Raw genomic sequence first — 14,323 nt, 5'->3', positions numbered from 1 at the left:
GCTGGAGAGACCCCCAAGGAAAGATCCTTGTGCGTTCCACGGAACATCAAGATGCATTTGTATGAGTAGTTTATCCCGTGAGAGAAAAGGATGAACAAGGGAAGGCCTCTAGAGATAGAGATGGACACTACTACTACCAATGTGCTGGCCCATGCGTTGCAATGGATCCAAAGTAGTAGAATAATACTTGTTCACGTGCTTGAAATATAAACACTCTAGTTTTGATATGCATGTGTCAGCAGACACAACAGCTTGTCCATGGAAGTTGAACCACGGCGACCATCATGTTTCTTGTTTCTACCACTGCCACACCCACACGCGATTCCCACGATGCCGCTCCAACCCACAGCACGATGTCCCCCGACGTGGACATGGATCCTCTGATGTGGCTATCACTGCCTTGCCCTGCCTTTCCTTCGCTGACAGGTGGGACCCACGCTTATGGGTCCCACATGTCAGTGACAGAATGGTAGGATTGTTCGCGTCAGGGGATCCTCATCCCCCCCCCCCGACGTGCCCCTCATCCCTCTTGGCCCCACCGCTCCTCTGCCTTTGTGTGCATGACATGCGGGCCAGCTGAACTGCGGCGGCCATCAACTTTCTACCACAAACACACCCGATTGGACGCGGTTTGCCTGCTCCGCTGCTGTGCTCCGATCCGTACTCCCGCACCATAGAATTTTCATCCAGCGGCTGTGACACATTTCGTCCCGGGCATCAATCCTCAGCTGGAGTACTTATGTACTACAGGTAGTACCCGCCAGTGTGGCCATCTACGCCTCGTAACGCCCCGACGCCTAGCTGTGGCACCCTCGTCACAGCCACGCCACCACCGGCCGGTTCATCTCGAACGAGTGAGTCGGGAACCACGCCACCACCATGAGAATGACATGTGGGCCAGTCGCATTTAAGGTCCGCATGTCATTGACTCATAGGCCGGGCACTAAGCCACTGAAGTTTGGTCTCGTGGGCCCCGAGAGGGAAATGTAACTCCTGCGGCAGGCCTTTGTTCGCACACGAACACGTCACCATGTACCCTTGACACCGAGGGTGATGCACCGCAGCTCACGTCGAAGGAGACCCGCCGGAAGCGCGGTACCCAAGACAATCCGGTGGGCGCTTTTGAGGACCAGAAACCCCACACGCCCGGGAAGGACCCCGTCAGGGCGCGCGGCGGCTATGGGCTGCCCTAGGTCGGCCTGACCGCCCCTAGGGCCTCGAGGTTCGCCGCCCTACAAACTAAGAACGAACGAAGAACGAGGAAGAAGAAGAACAAATGAGAGAGATAAAGGTAAAGGTAAAGGTAAAAAGTGGTATATGATTTGATCGATTGTGTGTTGTTCAATCGGTCTTCACCCCTTACATATATATGAGGCGGATGGACTTCCCGTACAAGAAAAAGACTCAAATCACGTCCAAATCATCAAAAGTTACCCTAACTCGGACTACGAGGGCCGGAACTTCCGGTCTGGCCCGGAACTTCCGGGCTGAAATTATATCAAGTAGCCCTCTTGCACTAAATCTGCAGGCCGCATACTACTTCAAATGACGATGTTCCCAAAAGCAAAGTTGTAGATCTTGCAATGGATAAAAACTCTTCAATTGATCACTTTTCCATCCGAGGTCATCTTGATGTCGAAATCGTCCCCGCAAATCTGCAAATAATGTTAAAATTCTAGTTTTCTGGGCGCACCGTGTGCAAACTTTCGGTTTAGCCCGGAACCTCCCCGGAAGTTTTGCCCGGAACTTCCGGGGCAAACTTATGCAGCACACTGTTTTGGCTCTAACTTTTGCATACGAACTCCGATTTAGACATTTTTTTATATTGAAATCGATCGTCTCGACGAGACGAAGACAATTCGTGTAGAAACATTACTCATATGAGTCCATCTTGGGGGCATAATCAGCCGAATAGTGTTCTGAATGCAAAATCTCAGTACTTCAAACACAACTTCGGCCTTAGAGATTAGACCGGATGGCTACGGCCCAAATATCAAAGTTTCTCCTTTTGACGATACAAAACTTTCTTACTTTGAGCACTTTTCCATTTGAAGCCTTCTTAATTATGTTTTTGACCATGCCAAAATCTGGTGTCAACACATGCCCCCCTGTTTTTCGGCAAAGTTTGTGTGCCGAAAAATAACTTCCGCATAGCTTGTTCTAAGGACGATGTCAACACTCCATCGGCCATTTTGCATGTTCTTAGGACGGTAAGTATATATCGGCCATTGCTTGTTTGAACCTCTTGATGCAAACTTGGGTGAAAACTTCTCAGCTTCTATAACAATCTGGTGATAAGGTTCCATAGATCAAAACCATCCTCTGAACCATATTGTTTACCCTTTCACTAGGATTTTGCAGATAACCAAGAATGAACTTCCTCCAATCATTACTTCGTCTGCATAAAAGTTTCATTAGTGGCCGAAGCGGTGGGATTCGATTCGGCCTTACCTATGCTGACAAGACCTAGCATCGGCTATTGATAGAAATGCAATACACCATGGTTAACATAGTATTCGGATGCTTGTTGTGCCAACTCTTTCGAATTGTCATGTCTAGATATATGAATAATTTTAAAGCAACCCAAGGTAAATCTTGCATCTAGACATACCAAAAGATAAACTATAAGTGATTCGTCAAAACATTGATAACCCTTGGATATTTGTTGCACTACTAATAACGAATCACTGGAAGCCTCAATATGTATAGCACCTACAGCAAGGCAAAGCCCCAATCCGAATAACAATGCATATTCGGCTTTGATCATTGTGCAAAAATATTTTAAGCGGCATGAGGCTTCACAAAATAGCTTCATATGGAGATAAATAAACAACACCAACACCTTGGCCATTGTTAGAAATTTAACCATCAATATATAATCTCCATGGTACTAGAGAGATCAAGCTAAAAACAATATTATTCATGACATCAATATGATGCTCAATAATAAAATCAACCATGATTTGGCCTTACGTAAGTTCTGAAAACTAACAAGCCAAAGCACACTCAATCAAAACATAAGTTCACTTTGCAATTTTGGTGAATTGGTCTATTCATAATATCCTCAATGGCATCAATTTGACAAATTCCTTTGCAAGCACTTATCTCAATCTCTACTCAAACTAAGTACGGTGTTAGAGTACCACACCGGCCATTCTTACATATATTCTTAGGGCGATAGATAAGTATCGGCCATTACCATGAGGTCCATGTAGAATTCATTCACCAAATCATGTATAGCTGAAATAAACAAATCAAATAGCAATCAAATATTTCGGCCCTTTGGATTAGCAAGAAAAAAATGTAGCTAATAAATTGTATAGAGATTTGGTAATACCCTCTCATGATGCAGAAAATTATGTCGCTTCCATGGATCAAAATAAATCCAGGGAGGGTAATTTCTCATACCTGATGATGAATTCCATGGCAAAGGCATCAATGGTATGGTTGAAAAACATGGATGATGTGCTAACCGAAGATTTTGATGGGTTGATGCAAAACCTTCGGCTTAATTGTTTCTGGTTTCCATCCTTCTCTTTCTTCACTTTTATAACACTTGTTGCAATAGAAGGTTGCACATCATTTTTATTTTGACTGCTCCTCTTGGGAACCCATGCCATGTTCTTCTTTTTCAGCTCTTGTGCACTAAGTTTTTGTAATTCCTTCTTTCGCCAATACGATAAGCCGAGTGGGCACCCCGGCTGTGATTTTGTTTGAAGCAATGGCAATTCTTGTCTTACCTTGTGCACTGTCAACTTCTTTTCTTCAGATTTGGCATTTTGACTCTTGATAATTGGTTGCTTCGTCGCATTGCCTTTAGTAGCCAATGTCAACACGTTAATTGGCTCTTTTTCATTTGAGATCAAATCTGAAGTTGCACTCTTATGACCATCTCTTTTAACACGGTACACTTGTTTGACCACCTCTTTCTTCTTCTTTGAGCTCCGGACCGATTCCTTATGATTGAAACGGACTTTAACATATGATTGTTCAAATGTTGATCTTCTGGAGATGCATAATATTGGTTAGATGGTCTAAAATAAGATGGAGAGTGTGCCCTTGTATCATACCTGTCCCATGATGGATATGGATCTACATGAGCATAGGGATGCATCCACGGCATTGGCACTGGCGGCCCAAAATAAGGACATGAATATATTGCATTAAAATGCTCACTTTGCCAATACTGATCCTCATATTTGCGCCTTGGGGGTGATCTTGGTTTCTTTGCATGATTTGGCCGATAAGCATTCTTCTCTCCACTCTTCTTTTGATATTTATCCAATAGTTCAGCGAAGGTGATTTTTGATCCCTTACACTTGCGCTTATTTCGGTCTTTGTTTTCTTTTGGTTTGCTTTCATCGATCATTGGATTTCCTTGTTGCCCCCCAGTCCTTAGCGTCTTCATTGTAGCTTCGATGGAATTCTCACCCTCAAGTTCATGTTCATTGTGATCTTCTACTTCTTTACTTGAAAGCTTGATCCCATCACCTGCAGTTTTTACCTTCTCTTTGAATGGATCGGCTTGAAGTAGCCGATGAAAAAAAAATCTGCCATCGGGACCAATCGGAATAGACTGGTCATCTCTTGGTGTCTCAACAAATTTTAATCGTCCTTTATCAATGGCTGATTTAACTATTTGACGAAACATGTTACAATCCTCAAAACTATGCTTGAACGAATCATGCAACTTACAATACATTCGTCCTTGGATAGATGGCTTGACATGGTGATCAAGAATTCCAATGTAATTATTTTTCAACGACAAAGCAAAGGTTTGATCACACATGTTTGAATTGAAGGTATACTTTTTGTTTTCTAGCCGATCTTGTTGTGAGAACGGCTTTGGAGTTAAGCAAACGAATGGTTCAGATTTTGCATCTTGCCATTCGGCTATGAATTCTCTTTTGCATACTTTTTTCGATGTCATTAAATAAGAAACTATACTAGCATCAGTTTTCCCAAAAGATTTTAACCTTGGCTTTAAATTTCTGAAATCAAAGTAGTTAGAACATACACGTCCCAATTGAGACCATGCGTAAGCCAATCATGAAGCAAGCAAAGCTACTCAATTAGATATGAACTTTAAATAAAGCAATGGGAAAAGCTTTGGCTGCAGTAGTAAGTCACTATCGGTCTCTTTGAATGGTACAATATATTGACCGATATGCTTAGTAACAATTTTATTGCTAACAAGTAAATTGCCCTTCTTCATTGGTCTTTGAAAATTACATATTAGAATTTTCCTAATAGATGCATCAACAATAAAGTTGTGACCAAATCTAAAAATAGGTAAACTACTTGCTAGACATACCTCTTCAAATATGTTGGGAAAGCATGATGATGGTGTGACTTGAAGAATATCTTGCTCCGCCTTCGGATAGCTCCCCAACGCCTTGTCATCATCTTTCTCTTGGTTTCGTGCATCGTTAGTTTGAAGATCTTCGTCCACCAAACTTTCTTCGGCTACTTGTTCTTGTTCTTAAAGATCATCAATTTCTATGGCACGAAACTCATAGGGCAGGAAGTAGGTTCCATTAACTTCAGAAAAATCAAGTATGGTTGTCTTGCTATACTTCCCATGCCCTTTCTCAACAATGTTTGCCTCTTTGGATTTAATGGATTCGGAATCTTTACTACTTGATTCGGCTTTTCGAACCGAACCATTTTAGTTTCCGAATCATCATTCTTTTCACCGGTTATATCAATTGGCAACACTTCTTTTCTTTGAGCCAATTCCCTATCAATTCTCTCTTGGCGAAGTACTTGCACCCTATCGCGCAAAGCTTTAACTCCCCTCTCAATCTCAGCCCGCTCTAGATTAGTTTGCCTCCCAATGCTTTTAGAATCTTTCGGCAATTAAGTGTTAGTGTTGCTGAAATTTTGCAACTATGTAGGGGGTGTATAATATGTTGCGGTACTAGGTGGAGGTGTATGCACTGCTGTATAACCATATGCTCTTTCGCCAATTCTATCAATGCATGTAGTTTCATCGTCTTGCAAAACTCTAGCCTTTATTGCAGCATAATGAGGAAACAACCCCTTTTCATATTGTTCAAGGAAAATTTTTCTTGTTTTGTGCCAAGCTCTTTTTTAACGCAGCCACAAGCGCTTCTGGAAGGGATTGCTCCACAATACTTTCAGATTCTTTCGGCAATGATTCGTGAGTGTTGCCGAAATTCTCGAATTGCGTAGAGTATGCATTATATGCTACAGTATTTGATGACGGCACATGTGTTCCTGTAAAATTTCCACTTATTCGGCTATGACCATGAAGATGCGGGGCCGAATTATGAACATCTATAGTTGCATATGGTGCTGAAAAATTACTAACATCAGGTGTAGCATATGATGGTTGAGAGTAACTGGCCGAATAGCTAGTGGTAGCATGGCCAATTCTCCCATCCATCGGCAAGGTTGGATTCACATACTGCAAATTAGTTGCTGATGGATAAAAATGTGAAACATTTTCTTCTATGCTATTGGGAATTTTAACATGAGGTGTTTCAAATTGATTAACCGAACCCATCATGTTGTTCATCGGCATATGGATTTGTGGGGTTGCCGATGCATAAGAGTTATGATACATAGGATGTATGTTACTAGTATCATAAGAAGTTGAAACATGTAAATTACTTTGAATCGGCCTATGCATGTAATTAGATGCATTATTGAAAAAACTAGGGCTGGTCGATAGAGTATAATCATTGAACGATCTAGTAACATCATATGAATTATTTGCATCTACAGTAGGGAATTGGGTATTCATACTACCTTTGTAGATTGCAAACCCTAGATGACGATCTCTTTGTAGCAAGAACGGGCCGAAGACCGTTCAAAGCTTCATCCCCAGCGGAGTCGCCAAAAAGTGTGTTCGCACACGAACACGTCACCGTGTACCCTCGACGCCGGGGGTGATGCACCGCAGCTCATGTCGAAGGAGACCCGCCGGAAGCGCGGTACACAAGACAATCCGGCGAGCGCTTTTGAGGACCCAAAACCCCACACGCCCGGGAGGGACCCCATCAGGGCGCGCGGCGGCTATGGGCTGCCCTGGGTCGGCCTGACCGCCCCTTGGGCCTTGAGGTTCGCCAAAAAGTGTGTTCGCACATGAACACGTCGCCGTGTACCCTCGACAGTGGGGGTGATGCACCACAGCTCACGTCAAAGGAGACCCGCCGGAAGCGCGGTACGCAAGACAATCTGGCGGGCGCTTTTGAGGACCCGAAACCCCACACGCCCGGAGGGACCCCGTCAGGGCGCGCGGCGGCTATGGGCTGCCCTAGGTCGGCCTGACCGCCCCTAGGGCCTCGAGGTTCGCCAAAAAGCGTGTTCGCACATGAACACGTCACCGTGTACCCTCAACGCTGGGGGTGATGCACCGCAGCTCACGTCGAAGGAGACCCGCCGGAAGCGCGGTACCCAAGACAATCCGGCGGGCGCTTTTGAGGACCCGAAACCCCACACGCCTAGGAGGGACCCCGTCAGGGCGCGTGGTGGCTATGGGCTGCCCTAGGTCGGCCTGACCGCCCCTAGGGCCTCGAGGTTCGCCGCCCTGCAAACGAAGAACGAACAAAGAACGAGGAAGAAGAAGAACAAATGAGAGAGATAAAGGTAAAGGTAAAAGTGGTATATGATTTGATCGATTGTGTGTTGTTCAATCGGCCTTCACCCCTTACATATATATGAGGCGGATGGACTTCCCGTACAATAAAAGGAATCAAATCATGTCCAAATCATCAAAAGTTACCCTAACTCGGACTACGAGGGCCGGAACTTCCGGTCTGGCCCGGAACTTCCGGGCTAAAATTATATCAAGTAGCCCTCTTGCACTGAATCTACAGGCCGCATACTACTTCGGATGACGATGGCCCAAAAGCAAAGTTGTAGATCTTGCAATGGAGAAAAACTCTTCAGTTGATCACTTTTTCATCCAAGGTCATCTTAATGTCGAAATCGGCCCCGCAAATCTGCAAATAATGTTAAAATTCCAGTTTTCGGGGCGCACCGCGTGCAAACTTTCGGTTTAGCCCGGAACCTCTCCGGAAGTTTTGCCCGGAACTTCTGGGGCAAACTTATGCAGCACACTGTTTTGGCTCTAACTTTTGCATACGAACTCCGATTTAGACGTTTTTATATCAAAATCGATCGTCTCGACGAGACGAAGACAATTCGTGTAGAAACATTACTCATATCAGTCCATCTTGGGGGCATAATCAGCCGAATAGTGTTCTGAATGCAAAATCTCAGTACTTCAAACACAACTTCGGCCTTAGAGATTAGATCGGATGGCTACGACCCAAATGTCAAAGTTTCTCCTTTTAACGATACGGAATTTTCTCACTTTGAGCACTTTTCCATTTGAAGCCTTCTTAATTATGTTTTTGACCATGCCAAAATCTGGTGTCAACAGCCTTGTGGTGCTCCCGCAGTACGAGCTCGTGCCAAAACTGGAATTTGTTTCTTACTACTACCAACTAGTACTAGTAAGGTACACGTGCATTGCATGCATGAGATTCTGGTGGTTTGTGCATTATGCTTCTACATGTGGAGCTTTCTGGATTCTAACATGTGGCAAAATCTGGTGGAATGTAAGGTTAGGCAAGTTTGATTAACTTAGGTGACTGTTTGGTTCAAGCCACACCTTAGGCAAGCCACACTAAGGCCCCACATGACATACACACAAAAAATGTGGCAAGATTCCCTTAGGCTTGCCAACTTGTGGCTCTCATTTTGAAGAACTAATAACTTTGCCTAAGCTTAGTTGTGGCAAAGTTAGTCATGAATTAAGTTCAACCATGGAGTCTTCTAGATTATACATGTGGCAGAATCTGGTGGATGATATCGAACGGACAGTAGTGCTCGGATTTGTCATCTTTGTACCGTCGGATTGGCTTCATCCAACGACCAACTTTCAAAGTTTTTCACACACTATATAGGGGGTATAGATATAGATGTGTCGGTCCGTTGCAATGGATCCAAAGTATATCTATTTAGTGGAGTGCACTCTAAACACATTATCTATTTACTTTTCTCTAACCATACGTAGCCATGCAACCAAGCCACATAAGCTTCATGGGTGCCCCCCACATCATATTATTCATACTACGTTGATTGAAAAAAAGATAAATCACCCAAAACAAGATCTTCCCATTTTTTTTCCTACGATGTTGTGCCGTGCACGTACCTACTAGTTGTATAGTGGTAGTACTAGTAATATAGTATTAGGAGTACAAACATGGTACTAGTAGGAGTAGTACTAGTACGGAATGCTCCTACTCTATCAACGAGCCCCGTCTGACACCAAATTTCTTGGCTTCCGTGCTACAGCTAGATCTTCCCATCGTTTCTGTTTTCCAACCCGGCAGCGGGCGGGGTGTCGGTTTGCTCAACGACGGTCCCACATGAAAGTGAAAATGCTAGGCAACACGCCTTCCCTAAGCTATGTGTCGTGTCGGACGGGCCGTGTTGTACTCCCAATTCCCGGGCGTGTGGGGGTGCGACGCGAACGCGGCAGGCCTTTTCCTTTTACCAGCAATGTGCCTGTGCGTTGCGATGGATACAAAGTAGTAGAATAGTAGTATTTGTTCACAAACTTGAAAGAAAGCACTATTGTTTTGATATACTCCTAATATAATACTCCCTCCGTACCTAAATATTTGTCTTTTTTGAGATTTCAAATGGACTATCACATACGGATTATATAGACATATTCTAGTGTTTCTAGCAAGATGCCTGCGCGTTGCACAAAGTTGATGGAAAAGGTAAGCACAACTTATAAATTGACGGATGGAGTACTAGTTACAGTGATGCATATAATTAAGCAAAGGGATCGCACATGTCGGTATTGACTAGAACGAGAATGCAACAGCACAATAAGAATTAAGGCCACGATGATGCGATCGCAGTGGTGGTTACGGAAGGCAAGAAGAAAGATGGATCCACGAACGTACGACCTCCTCCTCCTCAACTTAGTGCGCCGGGCCACCGACCGGCGGCTAAGGAGCGGCGGCTTTTGTGGCGAGGTCGAGGTGCTTCTCAGCAAAGGCATCCAAGGCTTCCAGCCGGTTGAGGAAGGCCAACATCGTAGCGTCCTCACTGGCCTTGTAGATACCTATGTACACGATTTGCTCGTACACGTGGATGTGTAGGTCAACGAATTCTCGCAGGGCGAGGCACCTCGCGGCGAGCGCGACCTCCAGGTGGACATTCTTCGTGGCGTCGGCGGGCAGTCACAGGGCCACCAGTGCTTGAAAGAGGTTCCGGCCATGGAGGCCGATTAGGGTGGCAGGCAATGAGGAGCCCAGGCGCGCGGGATGGAGGAGTACAGCGATGTCGTCCGCGAGCTTCTTGAGGACGGTGAACTTGTTGCTAGTGGCAACGATCATCTGGTCCAACTGAGAGTCGTGGTTGGCATCGACGGCGGCCATCCAGCAGCCGCTCTCCAACACCGTCTGGAGATGATCCTCGGCGCCATGCCGCAGGCCGGCGTCGTGGACCATCTGGCGCAGCCGCTGGCCGCTCACGCGCATCGCCGCCATGGGTCTAGAGTGAGCTCTTTTGCGCTTAGTGTAGGTGCTTAGGCAAATGCTTAGGTGTGTACGATGTGGTAGATTCATTGGAATGGAGGGGCGCCTTTATATGAGGGCAATGAGGGAAAACTGCATTGCATTCACATCATGCAGCCTCTTTTCCCGGACCTCCTCCCATTACTTCGCTCATGCATTAATTGAAGGAGGATGCATAGGCCGTTCAACATATCGGGAACCGCTACTCCCTCCCTCGTATGCATTAAAGCCATATCAGGAACTGCGCCGACCGCTGTCAAATCGAATACTCCCTCTCTATATGTACCACCTTCTTTTTAATTTCAAGTTTTGCTCCATGGCGCAATCCATCGATACTACTACTGTACAACAGTGCAGTATATACATTTTTTAAAAGGCTAGAGGGTGGGGCAGTCTAGCTCGGTCGGTTTCACGAGAGGCGGGGGCCTTTGTGATTTGACGGCTCATTACTGCTGTCAAATCGAATAGTACTGCGCCGCCCGCTGCACGCCCGGCGCCTCCATTAAACCCCTCCGTTAAACCCGCATGCAAACCGAGAATCCTACTCCGGCCACACGTCCGTTCATGAGCGGGCCAGAATTAAACGCAACACCGTCCGCCCTCAGTTTAAACGAGGCCAGACGCCGGCCAAGCTCCTACCGTCCGCCCTCTATTTACACGAGGCCAGACAGACAGCGGGCAAAATCGCACCCCTCCGCCGCTCCCCCATCTCCTCCTTCGCCATTTTCTCCACTCTTCCGATGGCTTCCGATGAGCCGTTCTCCGGCATATTACCCGGCTGGGTGGCCCGCCAAGCCCTCCCGATACGGGCGAGGACGCTCGGTGCTTCACCAACCTTGCTTGGCCCGACGGAGCCAGTTGCCGCACCAAGCAGGCGCGTGGTTTAGCAACTCGCCGCTCCAGTTCAGCTCGATGAGGAGTGGCGAGTTGCTCAATGCCTGCACGGTGGCGAGCACGCCGGTACGGGCGCCGTCACTGCCGCATCATACCGCGCCACCAGTGTTTGTGGTGGCCACGCCTCCCGTGTCTGTGGGCGCGCCTCCCGTGCCTGCGGCAGTGCCATGCAGGCAGAGACAAAAGCCGGGTGCATGGAGAGTGACGAGTCCGTGGCCAGCTTCTCCATGTCCGCCACCATCATCGAGGAGAAGTAGAACACGGGAGGCCGCCGCCACTTGGGACCCATGAAGGCCACCACCGAGGCGACGACCGCGGATTCAGGTGGTTTCTTTGCTGCTTCGTCTCTTCCGAGGACCTTTGTCGACCCCGCAAGTGTCTGACGGGCATGAGGAAGACAAAGGGATCCGCGGGCGGCCATTTAGAACTAAAATAAGTCTAGATACATCCATTTCTAGGACAAGTATTTCCGGACGGAGGGAGTATTAATTATACAAGAGAGCCGGATTGGCACCTCTTAGTTCATGTAAATGTAATGAAATCCATCATGTTTATATGAAGATCCGGCTTTTTTATACGAAATCCTTCATGCTTATATGAAATCAAACCGTGTTTGCACGAATTTCATCTGGTTGGTTAGAGTTGTAAAAATGTATGCCGCTGGCGTTTGATGTCGTGCTCCGCTTAAGGAAGCGGGAGGAAATTTGTCGGCTGCCATTGGAGATGCTATTTATGCTAGAAATAATAGAGTGACATCCAATCCATTGAGTTAATTGCCTTTATGATTGTCCCTCTATAAAAAGTTAATTGCATGTACAGTGTACACGTGACTTGCAGGGTGGCTACAGATTCGTACAGAAAGTTAAAAAGAAACAAGTCCATCCTTAATCTTGTATTCTAAGTACTCTGTGGGTTCCACTGTCAGTACAGTAGCGAAAGAAGTATATATTAAATAAGTAGAGTAATATATAATATAAAAATATAAAGTTAAAATACAGAATTCGAAGTCATGTCATCGCGTTGCGAGCATCCAGTGCTAACCAGCCCAGCACATTTTTGTTGCAGACCATGCTGGAGATATATCTCCATGTCTACTCTTATATATACTCCATTCGTTCCTAAACATTTGTCTTTTTCAGATTTCAAATGGACTACCACATACAGATGTGTATGTAGACATATTTTAGAGTGTAGATTCACTCATTTTGCTCCGTATGTCTTTTCAGGAAGGGGTCAGATTTGTCCTTGATTTATTTATGAGGTATCCAGATGGCACTGCACCGCCAAGAAAAGAGGGTAACATCAAAATTATGGAGTACTTTTTTTAGTATGTTGGTAAGGTCTGGTCATAGTCACTTGTTGAAATCTCTAAAAAGACAAATACTCCCTCCGTCCGGAAATACTTGTCATCAAAATGGATAAAAGGAAATGTATCTAGACGTATTTTAGTTTTAGATACATCTCTTGTTATCCATTTTGATGACAAGTATTTTCGGACGGAGGGAGTAGAAAACAGAGTTGGTGATGATGGTGTGCGTGCCATCCTGCAATATAGGCCGTGGGATTTATATCTAACGGATAGGAAAGAAACTATGGCAATTTTGCAAAAATATACCCGCACGTCTCTCCACGTTCGCAAATAAGGCCTTCCCTCGTTCAACCTTTTCTCTCACAAGATAAACTACTCATACAAATGCATCTTGATGTTCCGTGCAACGCACGGGCAGCTAGTTAATTTCTTTTAAAATAGTTGTTGCGATAATTGGGTTGAAGTGATATATTTTATGTCTTCCCCGAATGATTTCAGATTCACTAGTAGTAACCAAGAAAAGGTTGCCTTGTTAATTAACAGAAAATAGGGTGAAGACTATCACATGAGGCTGGTGAAAACAAGGCACAATGGGTTCAGCGTCATCGTCACTACAGTTGTGCGCGCGCGAGAAGTCTACATATCGAGGGGGCTGCCGAGCGAGGCACCGAGACACAATGTTTGAGAGAGAAACCAATTGACAGATTATGACCAGATCAAGTTGTCACCCTTCTGCTGTCATTGTTGGGGGGAGGGAGAGAAAGATGTATCGAGAGTGTGCGCGGTAGGCACAGAGGCACAACTAGCGAGTGTGTGTGTGTGTGTTTGTGTGTGTGTGTGTGTTTGAAAGAGGAGTAGATAGATTATTATCAAGATCGATGTGCCACCCTACTCCTTCAGTGCTGGGTAGTGTGTGTGTGTATGTTTGAGAGAGAAGCCAGTCAATAGATTAGTATCAAGATCGAGGTGTCACCCTACTCCTTCGGTGTTGGGAAGTGTGGGTGTGTGTGGGGGGGAGTGACACTCACATATCTCTACTCTTATAAAAAACAGAGTTGGTGATGATGGTGTTCCTGCCATCCTGCAATATAGGCCATCCGATTTATATCCAACGGATAGGAAGGAAACTATGGCAATTTTGCAAAAAAGATACCCACACCCCTCTCCTCATTTGCAAATAAGGCATTCCCTCGTTCATCCTTTTCTCCCACAAGATAAACTTCTCATACAAATGCATCTTGATGTTCCGTGCAATGCATGGGCATCTTGCTAGTAGGGAGAAGGAGTTTGTGTGACACATATCTAGCTATATTAAGGGATAGGTAGATAGCATATGTGTGAGAGACATTATTATACTTTGAGCCATTAGTGGTTGTAGGTGGGCGGAATTAAAGGGGTGGGCGTGTTAGACATAGAGAGCGTGTGTGTTTCTGTGTGAGAGACTTGTAGGACGGGGTAGAAAGACGAATTTAACCCTGATGGAGGGAGAGAAATACACGAAGTGCGCGTGTGTGATTCCGATGCCCGCAGGGAAATGAGATATGTATGCGTG

The sequence above is a fragment of the Triticum urartu genome, chromosome 2 (genome assembly GCF_003073215.2).
Source record: "Triticum urartu cultivar G1812 chromosome 2, Tu2.1, whole genome shotgun sequence".
Classification (NCBI taxonomy): Eukaryota; Viridiplantae; Streptophyta; class Magnoliopsida; order Poales; family Poaceae; genus Triticum; species Triticum urartu.
This window is presented reverse-complemented; position numbering follows the sequence as displayed.